Below are 7621 nucleotides of genomic sequence, written 5' to 3'. Positions count from 1 at the left end.
TCTAGTTTTGTTTAATTAAAATGGTAAAGAAAATAAATAAATAAATAAATGTAAAGAAAATAAATAGATAATAATAGACAATAAGAGATTGTTTAAACAGCTACTAATATCAGCCAGCAGCTAGTGGGTTGACAGCAGCTAACCATTAAGATAAGCCCAGTTAACCAGTTCAGTTAGATTACGAACAAAACTGTTATTCTTAGGAGGAAACACTCGTGTGGAGCCTCATTTTATTCAGTCAGTTCCAATTCATTCATTTTCTGAACCCGCTTTATCCTCACTAGGGTCACGGGGGTCGCTTGGAGCCTATCCCAGCTACTTACGGGCAAAGGCAGGGTACACCCTGGACATTTCGCCAGTTCATTGCAGGGCTGACATAGAGACAAACAATCTCTCACATTCACACCTATGGGCAATTTAGTTTAGCCAATTAACCTATCAGGGCCTGTGTTTGGATGGTGGGAGGAAGCCGGAGTACCCAGAGAGAATCCACACAGACACAGGGAGAACATGCAAACTCCACACAAAAAGGTCCCACCCCCCTGTTGACTGGTGTTGGAATGGAACCCAGGACCTTCTTGCTGTGAGGCACGAGTGCTAACCACTGCACCACCGTGTCGCCCCATTACAATTCATTTTTAAACAAAACCTGTTTTTAAATTATTACCATATACTCTAACACTATTCAAACAACAATATGTATGTATTGAATAAATAGTCAATCTTCGATTTCTTCACTTTTGAAACCACAGATAACATGATTTAATTCAATCTACAATACTGGTGTGGATCAGGACTAGGGTTTTGGATTCTGGTCTGGATCAGGACTAGGATATTTTCACTCATACTATAGTCTTACTTTTAGACCATCAGAGGCTGTTGGAAAAAAATAAGAATAAAGGGTTAAAAACACCTAAAATACTTCATAGAACCCTTCTAAATACTCATTAGTTAAAAAACCCTTTAAAATCATATTCCAGAACCAGTCCAACCTGGGTATTTTCACTCATACTATAGTCTTACTTTTAGACCATCAGAGGCCGTCGGCTAACTTAGCGTGTTAGCGTTAGCACACACTAGGGCTGGGTAAAAAAAAATCGATTTAATCGATCTTAGATTGATCTCATTTAAATTTTGCATAATCGATTAATAGTGGATAAGATCGATTTTTCAGAGCAGGACCAGGAGTACGCGGAACCGCGGGCAGCTCCGTTTTGTGAACCCCTGGGGAAGACTTGGTCTCGCTCGCGAAAAAGACGCAGTGGGGAAACCCACTCCGCTGGAGGTCCTCCGGCCTCAAACTCAAACCCACAGTGTGAAGGAACTGGCTGCCCGGCGAGTCGCAGAAGCCAGTCGTTCTTGGAATAATAACTTGGATCCATACTATCACCTATGGCTGAGTATGGAGTGAGCGGAATAGTAAAGCGTCCAATCTTACAAACGCAGTGACAGAAGTTTGTCCTCCTTTAACTCATGAATAATAAGTTTTAATGAACTTCTATTGATCAGAGCTCAGCTCTACAGGAACTGTCCTCCTAATGATCACATGACCTCAGCTGACAAACTGAACCCAACATGACCAGGTTCAACAGAACAACTGAAATCCAACCTACAGAACCACATTTGGACTACTGGTCCCTTCCCTCAGAACCTCCATCATTGTAGTTCTTGTGGTTCCATGTGAACAGCTGGACCAGTCCAACTATGGAACTAAAGGACTTCAGCTGAAAATCCAACAGAACAGTTGGATCAGATAGAAATGGATCCAAACGCGAACACAGACCAAAGAAAACAGAATTTACAACAGAACTGTCACTGATACAGGAAATACACTGGATCATTTCAAAGATGACCATATCTGATCAGTTTAGAGCTGGAGTTGGTAGATCAGCACAAATACAAATGAATGGGTTCAGACGGCATTAAACTCAATGTAGGAACTATCCTGAACTCGGAAGTAGGTCCATATTTGGTCCGCCATTTTTTACAACGAGAGTCTATGGAAGTGTTGCGACTCTGTTTATATCGAAGACTCTGAATGGGACGTGTTGGATTCACTGTGTGGGCGGGGCGTCGTCTCTGGTCGGACTGAAGGCATCAATCTCCTTGACGATGTGAGCGACCGTCCCGTTGTTGGCGGCGACGATTCTTCGGGACATCAGGTCCACAGGTCCACCTGAAACAGACACAAACATCTGAGACACACCTGGGCTCAGGTGTCCCTACCCCTGTCTCTGACCTGGATCACAGACACTGTCTGACCTTCCACGTCCATCAGGACTCCGCCTGCCTCCTCCACAATCACCGACCCGGCTGCCACGTCCCACACATGGACCCCCACCTCATAATAGGCCTCAACACAGCCGGACGCCACCAGACACATGTTGACTGCCGCTGTCCCCGCACCACGAACTCTGAGAACAAAGGACACACCAGATAAGACACACCCCTGGAGAAGGAGACACAGACCGAACCAGAACCAGAGGACAAAGGCATCGTCCAAAACTATGTTTATACTGCAGTATTACCCGATTACTAGTATCAGTGCTGCAGTATTACACATGTTCTAGTATCAGTACTGCAATATTACATGTGTTCTAGTATCAGTACTGCAGTATTACACGTGTTCTAGTATCAGGACTGCAGTATTACCCGTGTACAGGGATGTTCAGGATGTTCCTGAGGCTGGAGAAGATTTTCTCGACTGTTTCAGTTTCTCTGTTGGATCCAAACTCTGTGGCGATGATAGACCGTCTGACATCTGAGATAGAAGAGAAGAGCATTACTTATGAACTGATGAGTGTTACTGATGAACTGATGAGTGTTACTGATGAACTGATGAGTGTTAATCACTGACCTTCCTGATCAGAGACCTGCAGTGGTTCTCCGTTACAGAATGCTCCTTTACCCTCCTGGCGGTGAACATCTTATCTTCGAGACAACTGTAGACCACACCAAACTGGATCTGCAGACAGACGTCAGTATCACGGGTCACAGTGGAACCGGCCTTATAGAACCATCATGAACACAGAGACCAGTTCTAACTCACCTTTTTGTCAACAGAGAATCCAATAGAAACGGCCACAAAAGGAAATCTGTGGAAGACATGAAACTGAGGCCGTTCTTAAAGGTCAATTAAAGCTTTACCGATGTCTCAGTAAAGGATCAGCGTGTACTCGCACTACTGAGAGGTTGGACCTAGGTGGACCACGTACAGATACGAGTCAGGTGGACTTAGATCTGGTGGAAATGCTAACAGGTCACATTTGTGTCATCATCACCGTGCCAGGCAGTCTGGGTGGTCCAGGTGGTGTGGGTGGTCCAGACCTTGTATAAATACTAGGGATGGGAAGATTATCCCATACGTATTGATAGATTGACACATGCATGCCCGATCTGAGTGCACCGGTAGAGAAGCTGCGAGTGAATGAAAAGTTTGGAATGACATCGCGATGCATTAGTTATTGAATGTTTGTATCGATACAATTCGATCCGTTCAATAGAATATATTTTTAGTCTCATTTAGAAGTGTTACTATTTATTTGGGTAAAGTTTTTCTTTCCTTCAGACCCACATTAACGTGTGCAGCGGATTTGAGGAAGTGTACACTGTACACGACAGTCTGAGCTCCGAATCTGACAGACACAGAAGGGAGGTGACGACATGCGTTATCTGAATGTGTACTTCTTACTATATCAACTGCATTGAATACTGCCGTACATACCACAGATACTTCCTTAAACAGTGTCATACAGATCCAGAATACCTTGTGCAGGTGTCTCTTAAAGTGACAGAACCTTTTTCTGTTTTACCTTCATTATAAATACATTATGTTGCAAATTGATTCGGCGAGGGAGCAAGAAGTTGAGTGTTAGAAACATACAGACAAATGACTTTGGAAAAAAAAAGTCCTAACTTTTTCACCTGACTGAATGTGAGGCACGTGTTCTGAAATTGAACTAAAGACACTTTATTAAAAGTCATGGTCTTATTTGATAAATAAATAATCAAGCTCATTGAATTGCACTGCATATTTTTTTTACCAGAATGAGTGTGTTCAATCAGAATGTGCTTAATCGCTCTGTATCGTGATTTGGGTGTGAATTGTATCACATCACATCATGAGATGCCACACACGTATCTTTAATATATTGGATCGGAGATGCTGTGTCGAGATGCGTATCGTATCGGCCTTAAAACTGGGATTCCCAACCCTAATAAATAAAATTAGACCTGAACGCTGAGCACCTGAACCCAGACTAGCGGTGGACGGGTTGACTCGGACACAGTAAGAATTGATAGTTTGAAGATGCCATGTGGCGGCGTCTCAGCAAAACCCGGCTTTGGGTTTACAATGTGAACTTACGAGTGAACAAAGTTGGTGGTTCCATCAATGGGGTCGATGATCCAGGTGGGGTCATCTGTCAGGACACAAGCTTCACCTGCAGCCACTGACTCCTCCCCTATGAACCTGAGTGACACCTACAAGCTCATTAAAAGCTCCACACCCATTAGCCCATTGTGATCTGATGCTACAGTAACTGCATGTGTAGAGCATGGGATGGTGGACGGTGAACATGTTTATAACTATATATCCTAAATTAACTGGTGTGTAAATATACAAGTAAAACACAAACACAGGGTTAGGGTTAGGAATGGGGTTAAAATTAGGAACAGGGTTAGGGTTAGAAATAGGGTTGGGGTAGGTAACTGATCATTTTTGTTTGATAAATGTGTGGATCTACTGGTCATCTCTGGAGATCACTTTCTAAGCTTGAGGAAAATAAAGGTCAGTACTGATCTAGTATCAGTATTGATAAAGCACTAACACCAGTCAAATATTGGGGGTGGGGGCAGAGCCTCGTACCTGTGAGTGGGGAATTTCTTTTTCACTGATTGGATGATGAGATGCTCCACCCTCTGGTCGGTCTGTGTCACCAAGTCAACGGTTGAGCTTTTCGTCATCACGTCTCTCTGTTTTTCATCACAGAGCGCCTCACGCACCACCTGATCAATAACCCATCAGTACATGTACCACAGATCAATAACCCATCAGTACATGTACCACAGATCAATAACCCATCAGTACATGTACCACAGATCAATAACCCCTCCCACATACAGACCTGTCCGGCTTCACGTGCGACGGCGACTGCATGGTCCATGATGTTCTGCAGGACGTCGTCCATATTGGATCAACTGTCAACAATAATGAAATAACAAATAAAGAAAGAAAACGGACATGAAATAAATATTCAGGAAACAGAAAAGGTGTGTTCGACCTGAGAACACACGACCTGGACGAGGACGAGTTTCAATCAATCAAGAGCTATTTCAATCGCTTCATCTGTGTCACTTATTACATCTGATTAATTTAATTACTAATATATTAATCTGGACAATGAAGACAAACATTTACATGTATTGTTGTTGATTGTTCTGGGTTAGGCTATCTAGGGTTAGGGCTGGGGGGGGTTAGGGCTATCTAGAGTCAGGGGTACAGTTCATTTTTTCATTAGGGTTAATTTCATTTTTGTTTTTTAGGGTTAGGGTTAAACCAGGTTAGGGTTCATTTACTTTTTTTTGTTTTTAACCCTCTGGTATCACTAAATTAATCTGAATCAGTCAATGAAGACTGAATCAGATCCCTATCGGATCAAATCGAATCGTGATTAATCAATTCAAAACATTATGTTTTAGGGTTAGACCAGGTTGGGGTTCATTTCATTAGGGTTAAGGTTAGGGTTGGAGTTATCTAGGGTTCGGGGTTCGGGTTCCTTTCATTATTTGTTTTACTTCATTTATATTTATTTAGATGGTTATCCACATTTTATTCATTCATTATCCATTGTTTAATTATTAAAACTTGTATTTGTAGTCTTACACTTCAGTCACTGTTTCACTTATATCACTGCCCTGAAATGTGTAAATACAATCATTAGTTTTTATTTACAGTATTGTGCAGGAAGCCCTTTTAGAGTAGTTCTTTAGTAGTGTCTTTTAGAGTATATATACTAAGCTCATGTCACCCTGGTTACTACCCCACTGTTTGGTTGTATTTGGTCTGTTTGTTTTTTGTCCTTCTCGTGCTGTATGTACAGCTGCTGAATACTGGAATTTCCCCTTGGATCAATAAAGTATCTATCTATCTTGATCCTTCTTTTCATTTTGCATTTAAACTAAATGACCAGCATCAGTTCAGTGTTATATAGGGTTACAGAGAACAAATGTACCGCTTCTGATCAACACATATTAACGATTTAATTTAAACCCTTAATTTAAAACTTCATAAACATTCCGAGACTTTTATTAAAAATACATGAACATGTCAGACGTCTGCTCAGTCCCCGTCATGTTTTCATTATATTTTGTTATTGGCGAATTTGACGGACTTCAACTGTTTTTGCTGTTCTATCGTTGGAGTTAAACCCTGTGTAATTAAAATATCGAACGAATTTAAACAGAACCTAACGACTTTCAATCAACTCACCTTTTCCTGAGCGTCAACACTCGCGCCGATGTTTCCGCTTCGGGTTACGTCATACGTCATCTTCTTCTTCTTCTGTTCCGGCATCCACCGAGCAGCAGCTCAGCAGCGACACCAAGCGAAAAGAAAGTTTATTACTTGAAAAAAAGATTAAAAAACAAACAAAACTCTTGCTCTGTCTGGACTGTTAAATAATTGTGATTAAAGTCTAGATTTAGTCAAACAAGACGGAAGGAAACATGAAATACTGATAAAACTGAAGATGTCAAAGACCTTCAAACCTTATTGTCCAATGTTATATACCCTGTTAACATGTGTATTTCATTTGACATAAACATGCTGGAAGCAAATATTTGTAGTTTTTCCAAAAACATTTATTATTACTCTGAATTCAGTTATTGTTCTTTTGATTTTGCACATTTGTGTCTAAAATGAGTTACACTTTAAATATCAAGCATTCAATGTAAGCATTTATTACCAGACATTGAACATTTACATTTCATCATAAATTAAAACAACATATATTTAACTGCCTTAGTCCAGGTTAGGATTAGACCAGGTTAGGGTATAGACCAGGAGACTCCTCATGATGTACTGTCCTCCTTTTCTTCTCTCATCCTCCATCATCATTGTTCATTTATCCATATAGTTGTGATAATGTTTATTATCTAATTCCATATATGGTAGAGGTTTATATTATTAGAGCTACATTTACAGCAGTAGTGTATCCATTGATAGTACTGGTATCTGTAGTAGTAGTATTAACAGGTATGGGAATTAGTACTAGTTATTGGCAGTTATACTAGTAACAGTAGGTGTAGTATATTTCAGTTTGCTGGGTTAGGGTTAGCAGTCTGGTTTATTCCACCTCCATATGTAAAGGCTCATTGGAAAACTATAGTTATGATGTGATTCTAGAATCTGACTGGATATTTATATCCATATGTTTATTAAAAACCTTTTTTCCCCAGTACATTCTCATATTTATCTATATATAACGGAACCAGACTGAAGTTGACTTTTCATTCAGTTTGTGTTTCTGGCTAAACACCAGTCTAACATATCAATTATTGTTGATCAGCTATTGAAATGAAGGTTCCTGTGATTGGAGGAATAACTACCACTGATCATCAA

At 40.7% G+C, this 7621-nt stretch overlaps 1 protein-coding gene, 1 long non-coding RNA gene and 1 pseudogene across 2 annotated transcripts in view; all 3 read right to left on the bottom strand.

Moving 5' to 3' along the window:
• Nucleotides 1-215: 215 nt before the first annotated feature.
• On the bottom strand, nucleotides 216-721 carry LOC115437272 (uncharacterized). The gene is made up of 2 exons (XR_003937929.1): nucleotides 645-721; nucleotides 216-260 (listed from the first exon to the last, which is right to left on the bottom strand). It is a non-coding gene; the product is annotated as an uncharacterized LOC115437272 (long non-coding RNA).
• A 1263-nt stretch (nucleotides 722-1984) lies between these two features.
• LOC115437227 (inositol monophosphatase 1-like) overlaps nucleotides 1985-7621 on the bottom strand; it is a 194014-nt gene continuing 188377 nt past the window's right edge. The window contains exon 11 of the mRNA XM_030160450.1: nucleotides 1985-2075. The gene's annotated coding sequence lies outside the window, so the exon portion shown is untranslated. The remainder of the gene's footprint in view (nucleotides 2076-7621) is intronic.
• LOC115437228 (inositol monophosphatase 1-like) lies at nucleotides 2055-6506 on the bottom strand (annotated as a pseudogene).

The sequence above is a fragment of the Sphaeramia orbicularis genome, chromosome 17, assembly GCF_902148855.1.
Source record: "Sphaeramia orbicularis chromosome 17, fSphaOr1.1, whole genome shotgun sequence".
Classification (NCBI taxonomy): Eukaryota; Metazoa; Chordata; class Actinopteri; order Kurtiformes; family Apogonidae; genus Sphaeramia; species Sphaeramia orbicularis.
This window is presented reverse-complemented; position numbering and strand designations above follow the sequence as displayed.